General features: G+C 37.6%; 2 long non-coding RNA genes across 2 annotated transcripts; both read left to right on the plus strand.

Annotated features, from left to right (window-relative positions):
• Positions 1 to 627: 627 nt before the first annotated feature.
• LOC139141803 (uncharacterized) lies at positions 628 to 3,297 on the plus strand. Its single transcript, XR_011554246.1, has 3 exons — positions 628 to 1,797; positions 2,207 to 2,310; positions 2,592 to 3,297. It is a non-coding gene; the product is annotated as an uncharacterized lncRNA (long non-coding RNA).
• Positions 3,298 to 11,733: 8,436 nt separating this feature from the next.
• LOC139141804 (uncharacterized) lies at positions 11,734 to 12,676 on the plus strand. Its single transcript, XR_011554247.1, has 2 exons — positions 11,734 to 12,158; positions 12,324 to 12,676. It is a non-coding gene; the product is annotated as an uncharacterized lncRNA (long non-coding RNA).
• The last annotated feature ends 3,682 nt before the right edge of the window (positions 12,677 to 16,358 follow it).

Here is a 16,358-nt window from a genome sequence, read left to right on the forward strand (position 1 = left end):
ACCAAAATAAATCCATTCCATTGCTAGAATCTGCATGCACGGACGTAATTCATACTGATCTGAATGTAATCAGCTGCACCGTGCTATGCGCCTCGATCGGGGAGATTAGACTCCGTAGATGTAAAACGTCGAAAGACAAAAAATTACTATGTTGCGACATTGTCACGTACCCCTTCCCCGTCTGGCGTACCATAGATCGAATTCCCCACTACCAGGACACGAAGTGCGATCAATATCACGTCTTGCCCTGCACTCCCACGGTGGAAATCATTGATAGGTGCATGACATTCAAGTCTGAATCATATGATTCAAAGTTATTATCTGCATCTGTTACAGGTCTTGACGGAGAAATTTTCATCATCTATTCCAAATTTCAGTCGGTCATAAGGACCGACATTTTGCTAAAAACTTTCGGCCCAACGAGAAATCTGTCGGTCTCGGACCGTCGGACCGACGTTAATTTCGCACACTGTTAGTAGTGCTGCCAATGTTTATACTGGTCTAAGCAGTGATTGAGACTGATTCAATTTTTTTCAATAAGCTTTAAAGGGACATTAGCTGTAACTATTGACTAATTTTTCACTACTCTGCTTCAATGTATCAACTACAGAATTTTACTATAATCCGATCATCATGACCAATGCCCAGTGTCCTGCTTGTTGTAGAAGTAGTGATATAATAGAGACTGATTCGGTAATTCTTCTTTGTTTGTTTTATGCCACGTATTGCTGAAACATTGGTAATGACTGATTATAAAACTAATGCCTCATGGTCCTCCTCTCTCTGTCCTAGAGTCATTGACCATTTTACAGACGGGTGATTACGTACGTTTGTCATAATTCCGCGCAAGTGTTACGCTGTTCACTTTACTCAATTTTAAAATACGGTCAGTCGGCAATGTCGGTTTGATTTTTTGTTTATTTGTATATTTCCTAGTTTACTGTCTCCACTACTTCTTGTCTGTAAGTCATATGTCCGTTCGTATTAGTCAATCAGAGATTCTCGTGGTTAAGACTGTCTCTCCCCAGCCCTTTGCCCCGCCCCTCCGCTTTCGTTCGCTTCTTCGGTACGGTAACGCGCCCTCAATAGTCTTCAAAGCAAGCGCGGCCTATAAGCTTATATTAGCCAGCTTTATCGCCCGGTGATATCGACAGCACAGCGAAACCTTCCTGGCTATCTAAGTCTAGTTTCCTGCCCTATTTTTACCACTTACTTCGCTTTACTCATTTTTACGTGAACAAAGCTAATCAACAACCAAAAGTATAGCATCAAACAAGACTTGGCGGTATTCAACTTGCTGAAACGGGATACGTGCGGCTTAACTGTTGAGGGCGCTCGTATGGTAATAGCTGCCTTGGGATTGTAGGGCTGGGAAGAACTGGCACTTGATATAGTTTTCAAGATTATCACCTGTATCACATTTCATACAATTTGATGCAGTGCGTCTGGGCATAACAATGAGATATCGGAAAAGGAAAAATATAAATGATTTGCCGGCCTTCATAATGCCGAAAAAGGCTTAGGCCTATAACTTCGAAATGTATCGAAAATCGGTGTCGACAGATCTAGATCGACCCTCCCTTGAGAGCGAGTCCTGTTCCCAATCCAATTCTAATGCCAATAACAGAATAGCGGCCCGCCAAATTTAAAATGGCGAATGTTTACTGTTATTTACGAAGTCAGTCAGCACGGATCCTCATCAGACAAGTATATCAAGCCATGTCAGACTTCTTTGAACGCACATGTCTGCAAACCAACTAGGACCCGAACTCAGTTATTCCCATGCATTCTCGCTCGGTAAGTAGCTCAATTTATTCAACTTTCTTCGCAATAAGAATAAGCTTAAGGTAGGTCTAATCCGTATTTCTCTTTCATTCACTATGCGACAGTCCGTCGGGAAACGCCTCAAGCATTCCTCGTGTTTCGGTTCTGTTAGATTATTAATTTATTGACATGAAGAGACTATCGCTAGCATTGGCCCGGCCTTAATTGTCGCAGTTAACACTAACGCCATGCCTCAAGATACGACCATAGACTTGCATGACTCGACAGAGCCATCCATTACATTGAAACGGAATCAGAACAGTGCCAGTATGAGCTGAGGGGATGACAATGCCGAGGATTAAAAGAAAATGCTGAAAACATCGATTCAAAGACATATTTCTGACCAAAACAACCTTTTTACACGTTTTTGTTTCATTTGAAGTTATTCCAGTGCACACAGAGAGACTCCGAGCTAAGGCAGAACACACCCGAAAAAACTCGCAGCAATGTAACAGGAGGTGAACGTTGTAGTCGCTGCGCACGTGGGTACGTAAGTCAGATGTCAATCCTCAATTACTGCTTCGATTTCTGCAAATGGTATTCTCTCTTCATCTTAAACCCAGAAAAGATGGACCTCATTATTTCCCAAGGAAGGTGAGGTTGATAAGGGGAGTATGGTTGATTCGATATCAAGGCCTAATTACATCGTTTTGCTTATCAAACATTCTCATGTGATTGGTGACCACAATCAATTAACTGAACATTTTCTGAATTTTCACATTTATTGATCCCTGTATCTCTCCTGTACAAACACTTTTATTTTACAGATTGTCAATGACGATGAGGGCACAACGCCATACATTGTCAAGGAAGATATCCAACCAAAAAGCAAAATATATGCCTGAATAAATGCAATCACCAAGCCATAGATGAAATTAAGTGGACTATATTATGCTGAAAGAAGATGTCATGAATCAGGGGAGTATTGTCTTTTCTCAGATACTACATTTTGTTGCCCAGATAAAAAATGGAGTCACTTTCCCGCTTGAATTTGGCCTTTGTGTTGCTACCAAAAATTATATTTGGCTGAACTTTGGTTTTTAAAATATGCTGCTGCAAAATTTACCAAGTGAAGTCCTGTAGTATCTGGTAGGAAATGAACCAGACATTTTCTAACAGGTAACTCTGTGGCCTTGGTGTGAATTTGACCAAACTGACTTGTGAACAAATTGAACGAATTTTCAAAGTTTGAAGTGGGGAGGAGACAATTTTTCTGCTGCTTTGTGAAATTGGTGCATCATTTGGATATCATTGGAGCCTTTTTCAAAATGCTGTCAATTTCATATACTTGCATTTGATTGCAAGACACGATGAGCTCACCTGTAATGTATTTTTGTTTCACAGAGTGTCCAAGAAGATTATACAACCATCAAGGCAAAGATGTCCGAGAAGATGTCCCAGAAGATATGCGATCACCAAGCCAAAGATGAAATTCAGTGGAGTGTATTATGCTGCAAAAAGATGTCACGAATCAGGGGAGTATTGTCCTTTTCTCAGATACTACATTTTGTTGCCAAGTGAAAACTGAGTCACCTTCTCACTTGAATTTGGCCTTTGTGTTGCTACCAAAAATTATATTTGGCTGAACTTTGGTTTTTAAAATATGCTGCTGCAAAATTTACCATGTGAAGTCCTGTAGTATCTGGTAGGAAATGAACCAGACATTTTCTAACAGGTAACTCTGTGGCCTTGGTGTGATATTGACCAAACTGACTTGTGAAAAAATTGAACGAATTTTCAAGGTTTGAAGTGGGGAGGAGACAATTTTTCTGTTGCTTTGTGAAATTGGTGCATCATTTTGATATCATTGGAGTGTTTTTCAAAATGCTTTCAATTTCATATACTTGCATTTGATTGCAAGACACGATGAGCTCACCTGTAATGTATTTTTGTTTCACAGAGTGTCAAAGAAGATTATACAACCATCAAGCAAAAGATGTCCGAGAAGATGTGCGATGACCAAGCGAAAGATGTCCAAGAAGATATGCGATCACCAAGCCAAGAGCCAAAGATGAAATTCAGTGGACTGTATTATGCTGCAAGAAGATGTCATGAATCAGGGGACTATTGTCTTTTCTCAGATACTACATTTTGTTGCCAAGTGAAAACTGAGTCACTTTACCGCTTGAATTTGGCCTTTGTGTTGCTACCAAAATTATATTTGGCTGAGCTTTGGTTTTTAAAATATGCTGCTGCAAAATTTACCAAGTGAAGTCCTGTAGTATCTGGTAGGAAATGAACCAGACATTTTCTAACAGGTAACTCTGTGGCCTTGGTGTGAATTTGACCAAACTGACTTGTGAACAAATTGAACGAATTTTCAAAGTTTGAAGTGGGGAGGAGACAATTTTTCTGCTGCTTTGTGAAATTGGTGCATCATTTGGATATCATTGGAGCCTTTTTCAAAATGCTGTCAATTTCATATACTTGCATTTGATTGCAAGACACGATGAGCTCACCTGTAATGTATTTTTGTTTCACAGAGTGTCCAAGAAGATTATACAACCACCAACCCAAAGATGTCCCGGAAGATATGCGATCACCAAGCCGTAGATTAAATTCAGTTTTACTGTATTATGCTGCAAGAAGATGTCATGAATCAGGGGAGTATTGTCTATTCTCAGATACTACATTTTGTTGCCAAGTGAAAATGGAGTCACTTCCCCACTTGACTTAGGCCTGTGTGTTGTGACAAAAAATTATATTTGGCTGAACTTTGGTTTTTTAAAATGCTGCTGCAAAATTTACCAAGTGAAGTCCTGTAGTATCTGGTAGGAAATGAACCAGACATTTTCTAACAGGTAACTCTGTGACCTTGGTGTGAATTTGACCAAACTGACTTGTGAACAAATTGAACGAATTTTCAATGTTTGAAGTGAGGAGGTGACAATTTTTCTGTTGCTTTGTGAAATTGGTGCATCATTTGGATATCATTGGAGCCTTTTTCAAAATGCTGTCAATTTCATATACTTGCATTTGATTGCAAGACACGATGAGCTCACCTGTAATGTATTTTTGTTTCACAGAGTGTCCAAGAAGATTATACAACCATCAAGCCACAGATGTCCCAGAAGATATGCAATAACCAAGCCAAAGATGTCCCAGAAGATATGCGATCACCAAGCCATAGATGAAATTCAGTGGACTGTATTATGCTGCAAGAAGATGTCATGAATCAGGGGAGTATTGTCTTTTCTCAGATACTACATTTTGTTGCCCAGTGAAAATTGAGTCACTTTCCCGCTTGAATTTGGCCTTTGTGTTGCTACCAAAAATTATATTTGGCTGAACTTTGGTTTTTAAAATATGCTGCTGCAAAATTTACCAAGTGAAGTCCTGTAGTATCTGGTAGGAAATGAACCAGACATTTTCTAACAGGTAACTCTGTGGCCTTGGTGTGAATTTGACCAAACTGACTTGTGAACAAATTGAACGAATTTTCAATGTTTGAAGTGAGGAGGTGACAATTTTTCTGTTGCTTTGTGAAATTGGTGCATCATTTGGATATCATTGGAGCCTTTTTCAAAATGCTGTCAATTTCATATACTTGCATTTGATTGCAAGACACGATGAGCTCACCTGTAATGTATTTTTGTTTCACAGAGTGTCCAAGAAGATTATACAACCATCAAGCCACAGATGTCCCAGAAGATATGCAATCACCAAACCAAAGATGTCCCAGAAGATATGCGATCACCAAGCCATAGATGAAATTCAGTGGACTGTATTATGCTGCAAGAAGATGTCATGAATCAGGGGAGTATTGTCTATTCTCAGATACTACATTTTGTTGCCCAGATAAAAAATGGAGTCACTTTCCCGCTTGAATTTGGCCTTTGTGTTGCTACCAAAAATTATATTTGGCTGAACTTTGGTTTTAAAATATGTTGCTACAAAATTTACCAAGTGAAGTCCTGTAGTATCTGGTAGGAAATGAACCAGACATTTTCTAACAGGTAACTCTGTGACCTTGGTGTGAATTTGACCAAACTGACTTGTGAACAAATTGAACGAATTTTCAATGTTTGAAGTGAGGAGGTGACAATTTTTCTGTTGCTTTGTGAAATTGGTGCATCATTTGGATATCATTGGAGCCTTTTTCAAAATGCTGTCAATTTCATATACTTGCATTTGATTGCAAGACACGATGAGCTCACCTGTAATGTATTTTTGTTTCACAGAGTGTCCAAGAAGATTATACAACCATCAAGCCCCAGATGTCCCAGAAGATATGCGATCACCAAGCCAAAGATGAAATTCAGTGGACTGTATTATATTTCAAAAGATGTCACGAATCAGGGGAGTATTGTCTTTTCTCAGATACTACATTTGTTTGCCAAGTGAAAACTGAGTCACTTTCCGGCTTGAATTTGGCCTTTGTGTTGCTACCAAAAATTATATTTGGCTGAGCTTTGGTTTTTAAAATATGCTGCTGCAAAATTTACCAAGTGAAGTCCTGTAGTATCTGGTAGGAAATGAACCAGACATTTTCTAACAGGTAACTCTGTGGCCTTGGTGTGAATTGACCAAACTGACTTGTGAAAAAATTGAACGAATTTTCAAAGTGAAGTGGGGAGGAGACAATTTTCTGCTGCTTTGTGAAATTGGTGCATCATTTGGATATCATTGGAGTGTTTTTCAAAATGCTTTCAATTTCATATACTTGCATTTGATTGTAAGACTCGATGAGCTCACTTGTAATGTATTTTTGTTTCACAGAGTGTCCAAGAAGATTATACAACCACCAACCCAAAGATGTCCCGGAAGATATGCGATCACCAAGCCGTAGATTAAATTCAGTGGACTGTATTATGCTGTAAGAAGATGTCATGAATCAGGGGAGTATTGTCTATTCTCAGATACTACATTTTGTTGCCTAGTGAAAATGGAGTCACTTCCCCACTTGACTTAGGCCTGTGTGTTGTGACCAAAAATTTTATTTGGCTGAGCTTTGGCTTTTAAAATATGCTGCTGCAAAATTTACCAAGTGAAGTCCTGTAGTATCTGGTAGGAAATGAACCAGACATTTTCTAACAGATAACGCTGTGGCCTTGGTGTGAATTTGACCAAACTGACTTGTAGACAAATTGAACGAATTTTCAAAGTTTGAAGTGGGTAGGAGACCATTTTTTGTTTTTTGAAATTGGTGCATCATTTGGATATCATTGGAGCCTTTTGAAAATGCTGTCAATTTCATATACTTGCATTTGATTGCAAGACATGATGAGCTCACCTGTAATGTATTTTTGTTTCACAGAGTGTCCAAGCAGATTATACAACCATTAAGCCAAAGATGTCCCAGAAGATATGTGATCACCAAGCCAAAGATGTGCCAGAAGATATGCGATCACAAAGCGAAAGATGAAATTCAGTGGACTGTATTATGCTGCAAAAGATGTCATAAATCAGGGGAGTATTGTCTTTTCTCAGATACCACATTTTGTTGCCCAGTGAAAATGGAGTCACTTTCCCGCTTGAATTGGCCTTTGTGGTGCTACCAAAATTTATATTTGGCTCAACTTTGGTTTTTAAAATATGCTGCTGCAAAATTTACCAAGTGAAGTCCTGTAGTATCTGGTAGGAAATGAACCAGACATTTTCTAACAGGTAACTCTGTGGCCTTGGTGTGAATTCGACCAAACTGACTTGTGAACAAATTTAAAGAACTTTCAATGTTTGAAGTGGGGAGGAGACAATTTTTCTGCTGCTTTGTGAAATTGGTGCATCATTTGGATATCATTGGAGCCTTTTTCAAATGCTGTCAATTTCATATACTTGCATTTGATTGCAAGACATGATGAGCTCACCTGTAATGTATTTTTGTTTCACAGAGTGTCCAAGAAGATTATACAACCATCAAGCCAAAGATGTCCCAGAAGATATGCGGATACCAAGCCAAAGATGTCCAAAAGATATGCGATCATCAAGCCTAGCCGTAGATGAAATTCAGTAGACTGTATTATGCTGCAAGAAGATGTCATAATTCAGGGGAGTGTTGTCTTTTCTCAGATACCAAATTTTGTTGCCCAGTGAAAATGGAGTCACCTTCTCACTTGAATTTGGCCTGTGTGTTGTGACCAAAAATTATATTTGGCTGAAGTTTGGTTTTTAAAATATGCTGCTGCAAAATTTACCAAGTGAAGTCCTGTAGTATCTGGTAGGAAATGAACCAGACATTTTCTAACAGGTAACTCTGTGGCCTTGGTGTGAATTCGACCAAACTGACTTGTGAACAAACTAAACGAATTTTCAATGTTTGAAGTGGGGAGGAGATATTTTTTCTACTACTTTGTGAAATTGGTGCATCATTTGGATATCATTGGAGCCTTTTTCAAAATGCTGTCAATTTCATATACTTGCATTTGATTGCAAGACATGATGAGCTCACCTGTAATGTATTTTTGTTTCACAGAGTGTCCAAGAAGATTATACAACCATCAAGCCACAGATGTCCCAGAAGATATGCAATCACCAAATCAAAGATGTTCCAGAAAGATATACGATCACCAAGCCATAGATGAAATTCATGGACTGTATTATGCTGCAAGAAGATGTCATGAATCAGGGGAGTATTGTCTTTTCTCAGATACTACATTTTGTTGCCCAGATAAAAAATGGAGTCACTTTCCCGCTTGAATTTGGCCTTTGTGTTGCTACCAAAAATTATATTTGGCTGAACTTTGGTTTTTAAAATATGTTGCTACAAAATTTACCAAGTGAAGTCCTGTAGTATCTGGTAGGAAATGAACCAGACATTTTCTAACATGTAACTCTGTGGCCTTGGTGTGAATTTGACCAAACTGACTTGTGAAAAAATTGAACGAATTTACAAAGTTTGAAGTGGGGAGGAGACAATGTTTCTGTTGCTTTGTGAAATTGGTGCATCATTTGGATATCATTGGAGCCTTTTCAAAATGCTGTCAATTTCATATACGTGCATTTGATTGCAAGACACGATGAGCTCACCTGTAATGTATTTTTGTTTCACAGAGTGTCAAAGAAGATTATACAACCATCAAGCCAAAGATGTCCGAGAAGATGTCCCAGAAGATATGCGATCACCAAGCCAAAGATGAAATTCAGTGGAGTGTATTATGCTGCAAAAAGATGTCACGAATCAGGGGAGTATTGTCTTTTCTCAGATACTACATTTTGTTGCCAAGTGAAAACTGAGTCACTTTACCGCTTGAATTTGGCCTTTGTGTTGCTACCAAAAATTATATTTGGCTGAGCTTTGGTTTTTAAAATATGCTGCTGCAAAATTTACCAAGTGAAGTCCTGTAGTATCTGGTAGGAAATGAACCAGACATTTTCTAACAGGTAACTCTGTGGCCTTGGTGTGAATTTGACCAAACTGACTTGTGAACAAATTGAACGAATTTTCAAAGTTTGAAGTGGGGAGGAGACAATTTTTCTGCTGCTTTGTGAAATTGGTGCATCATTTGGATATCATTGGAGTGTTTTTCAAAATGCTTTCAATTTCATATACTTGCATTTGATTGCAAGACACGATGAGCTCACCTGTAATGTATTTTTGTTTCACAGAGTGTCCAAGAAGATTATACAACCACCAACCCAAAGATGTCCCGGAAGATATGCGATCAACAAGCCGTAAATTAAATTCAGTGGACTGTATTATGCTGTAAGAAGATGTCATGAATCAGGGGAGTATTGTCTATTCTCAGATACTACATTTTGTTGCCTAGTGAAAATGGAGTCACTTCCCCACTTGACTTAGGCCTGTGTGTTGTGACCAAAATTTTATTTGCCTGAGCCTTGGTTTTTAAAATATGCTGCTGCAAAATTTACCAAGTAAAGTCCTGTAGTATCTGGTAGGAATGAACCAGACATTTTCTAACAGATAACGCTGTGGCCTTGGTGTGAATTTGACCAAACTGACTTGTAGACAAATTGAACGAATTTTCAAAGTTTGAAGTGGGTAGGAGACCATTTTTTGTTTTTTGAAATTGGTGCATCATTTGGATATCATTGGAGCCTTTTGAAAATGCTGTCAATTTCATATACTTGCATTTGATTGCAAGACATGATGAGCTCACCTGTAATGTATTTTTGTTTCACAGAGTGTCCAAGCAGATTATACAACCATTAAGCCAAAGATGTCCCAGAAGATATGTGATCACCAAGCCAAAGATGTGCCAGAAGATATGCGATCACAAAGCGAAAGATGAAATTCAGTGGACTGTATTATGCTGCAAAAAGAAGTCATAAATCAGGGGAGCATTGTCTTTTCTCAGATACCACATTTTGTTGCCCAGTGAAAATGGAGTCACTTTCCCTCTTGAATTTGGCCTTTGTGTTGCTACCAAAAATTATATTTGGCTGAACTTTGGTTTTTAAAATATGCTGCTGCAAAATTTACCAAGTGAAGTCCTGTAGTATCTGGTAGGAAATGAACCAGACATTTTCTAACAGGTAACTCTGTGGCCTTGGTGTGAATTTGACCAAACTGACTTGTGAACAAATTGAAAGAATTTTCAATGTTTGAAGTGGGGAGGAGACAATTTTTCTGCTGCTTTGTGAAATTGGTGCATCATTTGGATATCATTGGAGCCTTTTTCAAAATGCTGTCAATTTCATATACTTGCATTTGATTGCAAGACATGATGAGCTCACCTGTAATGTATTTTGTTTCACAGAGTGTCCAAGAAGATTACACAACCGCCAAGCCAAAGATGTCCCAGAAGATATGCGGATACCAAGCCAAAGATGTCCCAAAAGATATGCGATCATCAAGCCTAGCCGTAGATGAAATTCAGTGGACTGTATTATGCTGCAAGAAGATGTCATAAATCAGGGGAGTATTGTCTTTTCTCAGATACCACATTTTGTTGCCCAGTGAAAATGGAGTCAAACTCTCACTTGAATTGGCCTCTGTGTTGTGACCAAAATTATATTTGGCTGAGCTTTGGTTTTTAAAATATGCTGCTGCAAAATTTACCAAGTGAAGTCCTGTAGTATCTGGTAGGAAATGAACCAGACATTTTCTAACAGGTAACTCTGTGGCCTTGGTGTGAATTTGACCAAACTGACCTGTGAACAAATTGAATGAATTTTCAATGTTTGAAGTTGGGAGGTCGAGACATAATTTTTCGAACTCCTTGTGAAATTGGCATATCATTAGGATGCCATTAGAGCCTTTTTCAAAACTCTGTCAATTTCATATACTTGCAATTGATTGCAAGACATGATGAGCTCAACTGTAATGTATTTTTGTTTCACAGAGTGTCCAAGAAGATTATACAACCACCAAGCCAAAGATGTCCCGGAAGATATGCGATCACCAAGCCAAAGATGTCCCAAAAGATATGCGATCACCAAGCCAAAGATGAAATTGAGTGGACTGTATTATGCTGCAAGAAGATGTCATGAATCAGGGGAGTATTGCCTTTTTCTCAGATACTACATTTTGTTGCCTAGTGAAAATGGAGTCACTTTCCCTTTTTTTGGCCTGTTTGTTGTGACCAAAATTAAAGCATACTGAAGTTGAACTTTGGTTTTTAAAATATGCTGCTGCAAAATTTACCAAGTGAAGTCCTGTAGTATCTGGTAGGAAATGAACCAGACATTTTCTAACAGGTAACTCTGTGGCCTTGGTGTGAATTTGACCAAACTGACATGTGAACAAATTTAAACGAATTTTCAATGTTTGAAGTGGGGGGGGAGGAGACATTTTTCTACTGCTTTGTGAAATTGGTGCATCATTTGGATATCATTGTAGCCTTTTTAAAATGCTGTCAATTTCATATACATGCATTTGATTGCAAGGTACGATGAGCTCACCTGTAATGTATTTTTGTTTCACAGAGTGTCCAAGAAGATTATACAACCACCAACCCAAAGACGTCCCGGAAGATATGCGATCACCAAGCCAAAGATGTCCCAAAGATATGCGATCACCAAGCCGTAGATTAAATTCAGTTTACTGTATTATGCTGCAAGAAGATGTCATGAATCAGGGGAGTATTGTCTTTTCTCAGATACTACATTTTGTTGCCAAGTGAAAATGGAGTCACTTTCCCACTTGACTTCGGCACAAATTGAACGAATTTTCAATGTTTGAAGTGGGGAGGAGACATAATTTTTCTGCTGCTTTCTGAAATTATTTTCTGAAATTATTTTGCATGCCCTTGCGGCTTCTTTCAATCTGTTCTTTGATTTTGATAGATTGGCATTTCATTGCAAGACATGATGAGCTCACCTGTATTTTATTTTTGTTTCTCAGATTGTCCAAGAAGATCACATCTAGTCACCAAGTCATAGAAGAGACCGACAATAGCTCGACTCCCAATTTGGAAAGAAGATATGGATGATATGTAAGTATGGTTGATATAGTAATCATATTATGTTGCATTTTCACCATCAAGTTTTTATATTCCACTGAAATTTGAATATGATTGACGGCAGAAATCTGTCTTCTTAATTTTTGTTATCTTTATTGTTACCCGGTAACTCATCTTAGAATTTTTTTTATTTCATAGGTGTCTGGGAAGATATGCGGTCACCGAGCCATAGATGAAATCAAATGGACTGACCAAACTTGAAAAAATTATCTTAATTTTCTGTATTTTATTGATGTGATGTATTGTACTTTTTATTCCCTGATCATTCTCGAATGTATTTTAATAGCGGTTTTATTTAATGTATTTAATATATTTGTCATTTTGCTTTTTTCTGAAATGTAAATTTTAAAATAATAATGTGATATGTACACATGAGTGTTTGTAGTCATTACATATGAGTCCGTGTACGGTGACAATTTTTATCATACATTTGTACAATGTATGAGAGTCAATATTTTCATTATATCAAATAAAAGTCACAAAATATGTTAGATAGTCCAAAAGTTTCACATTTATTGGATGTTAACAACTCCATGCAACATATTATGCCTATCTGTATGGTTTTTGTTGTATATGTGATAATTTGGCACAAATGATAAGAACATACAATAACGATGAACGACAGTATTTTAAAATTTAAGGTGGCTTACATGTTTAAGTCAAAGATTCAAATTTAAATATTTATCAATGAGAAAGTGCAAATTTGTTAAGGGAAATAGTGTTAGGTCTGTTTCAGTTTTAGACTTTGTGTCTTTGAGTAAGCCTCGCAGTCTGAATGGCCAAACTATCTGGAAATTTCTATAAAGTATGCTTTTAATAGTCAATTGTATGCTGATATAAAAAGAAATGAACAGAAAAAAATAAGTTGCTTAAGATAGGAAGCTTATTTGGTTTATATGGTAACCATTTCTTCCATTTGGGAGACTAATTGCATCGTCCTATATTTTACATACATGCCTTTTTATGACTCTTGTCAACCAGCTACAAGTCTTCAACTAAATGTAGCTTTTACGTGGTGATTGAAGCCATTGTTATAAGTCTGCTTGTGTATGTGTTCGTAAAAAATGTAACTGGAGAGCGCATGAATGCATAAAGGATTAAAGCTGCACGCAGCTTTTCATGGGGCCCAAGTGATTGAGATATACAAAAGTACGTCAAATGTCATGCAAAATGTTTGGGAACAAATTTTGGCTCCCTTGTAACACATACCAACCAAAAGTTGTCTCACCAGCACTTATGGGATTCCTGAAATTAGGCATGCACATAATTTATGAGGTATTGATATTGCAAAGTATGCAGGAGATTAATAACTCCATATGGTGTCACAATTGTCATCAAATACCAGGTCTGTACATAATGCAAATGGTGAATTTATTTTTGATAAGATTTTTGAATACTGTTCCATGGTTATTGTAGCTTTTTTGCAAATGGCAATATGGCTACCGAAGCACTTGACCAATCCCAATGCCTTAAGCAAACTCAGTGCGCACACAATTGATGATATGAGTGAAAATTAAGTTCAAACTGTGTGTTGCTTTTGGAGTAGAAGAATTTTGAATATTATTTTATGGTTATAGGCTTTTTGCCAATGGCAATATGGCTGTCAAGCTAAGGAACCGACCCAAATACCTTTGCAAACTTGAAAGTACTCACTCTAATGATGATATGAGTGAAATGTCAGGTTAAATGGTCTGTTTGTTCTGGGGAAGAAGATTTTTATAGATTAAATTAGATTTTTTAAAAATCAAATATGGCTGACAAGGTCACGTGACTGCTAGCGATTTTATTTGCAATTTTTAAAGAACAGAGGGCATGCTTGCTATACACCAAATAACAATTCTCCAGACCCCTTGGTCATTAAGGATAATCCTTTTTTAGATAATGGAAAAAAATTACATGTAATATGGCCACAAGTCACGTTACAAATAAAAAATTCAGGAGTTATTTAGGTGCACCACCTGTTATTGCCCTGATCACTGTGCCAAGTTTACGAAGTGTAGACGCAGTAGTTTTTCCAGATCTAGGTTGGCAAAGAATTGACGGAAAGAAGAAGAACCCCATTGATTAGACCCCTCTATTAAACCCCAATTAAACCAATGGGACCCAAGACCGTGACGATTTGCTAGAGTCCCTATGATAGTCAGAGCCCTGACTACCTGGCTTTCCTCGAACTGCAGATGGCTTGTGGAGAAAGTTACTTGTAAAGTAAGTTTTCTGTGGTCTACAGTCACAACAGTGACAAATGCTACAGAAACTCGCTCACTATAAAAATGAAGACTGTTAAAAGAAGTTAAATTTCAATTGTTCCAGAATATGTAAAAATTTGTTATTAATTTGCTTAGGTCCAGAATTAATTAATCAATCTATCAATCAATCTTTATTACCTCAACTCACACTAGCAGAGAGTGTGGTATGGTGGTCATTACAAAATTGGACAAAGTACAAAACTGAACACTTTCAAGAGGACAGCAAAGTATCCAAATTGTAATAGAACAAAATGTTTAACAGAGGAAGGCTACTGGAGGGTCAGAACAAATCAGTGTTCTTCAAGAATATACCAAGATCTAGAAAATTATACACCATAACCTTTTAAGAATTAGGCCAGCTCAAGCATATCGCTGGTCTCGCTTTTCAGACTTGTTCGCTTCGCTGACGCATCAAAGTAAAGTGCGCCGCTGGCGGTAGGGACAGGCATGTCGTGGAGAGAAGCGACCGCTCCCCAACACTTGTGGCGCACGTCTCTATGATTGTTATGCAAGAGCGAAGCGACCGCGGTCTTGAAGTCGAGACCAGCATATCTCCAGTTTCTGTACAGTGGTAACTGTTTATTATTGTGAGTTTGGCCAAGTCAAATGGTCTTATAAGTCACCATTCAATTAACTTTATACAGTACAAATAGTTGAAGGTGTCTAAGAAGCATAAAAATATACAAACAAGTAAAGTGAGCGAGCACAAGATGAAAGTAAGGCATTACATGTACAAAACTTCTTTTCGTTTATAAAATGCTTTTTCAATAAATTTCGCAAACTGCCTAACTGGTTCAGAAAACAAGTATTATAGTATATCTGTGATTGGTTTATCCCAAAATGTGTCCAAAATTGTTCCAATGTACATACGTACGCATCGTAGCTGCTGATATTGTTTGCATTCAAATATAAAGTCGTATTCATCCTCTACAACATTCTCATCACAAAATTTACTGATACGATCGTGCAGTGGTTCATTTCTAAACCTCCCTGTCTCAATACGGAGTGGTAAAATACCCATGCAAAGTTACGCCGACAGAGACCGTTGAATACAACTTAAGTTAAATTTTACATATTTTTTAATGATTTAATTTCCATATAAGTATGTAATTTCGGTTTACGTTTCATGTTTTCTAACAACTCTACCTGGTTATGTAACAAAAGCTTCTCTTTAAACAATCCTAAATCCAGATCAAAAAGTATCTGTTCATCCAAGTCAACCTAGTTTGCAGGATGCGAATGCGATAAATATTTGACGACCAATTATTACAATTCAAGGAATGATCCCACAGAAATACTCTCTATGTGATTTTGTTTCCGTCAAGACTGGTTAAATGTTTCCATAGTTTTAACATGTTGATCCATCTCCTTGTAATGCACGAGTGACATCTTGTATCACCCGTAACTGCAGGATGAGATGAAATTCTGCGAGTTCCAAGAAATAATATCAAAGCTCGGTTTTGAACCGCCTCACATGGATCAAACTTTTGAAACCCGAAACACCTGAACAGTAACGAAGAATCGGGAGTACACTGGCTTCATAGATTTTTGTGTAGGTTTTAAATCCTGTGATTTTTAACCTCTTAAACCTTGCAATTAGCGCACCAGGTGCTCTATTCGCAGAGTCCGCAATTACCTTGGCAGTAATGGTATAATCAAGAAATTCATTAACGACAATACATAAATATTCATACTTTTCTGCATAACATAAGAAATCCAACCTACCGGTATGTTAAAATTTACAGTACTCCTCGGATTATTCTTTCTGCGAAAGTGCATTACTTTAGATTTCATGTCATTGATACTTTGTTTCCATTTGTTACACCAGTCATTAATGCAATCCAACATTATTTGCATATCATTCTCGTTATCTGACAAAATAACAATATCATCACGTGACCGTACAATAAAATTGAGACCCTAGTAT

Source organism: Ptychodera flava, chromosome 10, assembly GCF_041260155.1.
Source record: "Ptychodera flava strain L36383 chromosome 10, AS_Pfla_20210202, whole genome shotgun sequence".
In the NCBI taxonomy this organism is placed as follows: Eukaryota; Metazoa; Hemichordata; class Enteropneusta; family Ptychoderidae; genus Ptychodera; species Ptychodera flava.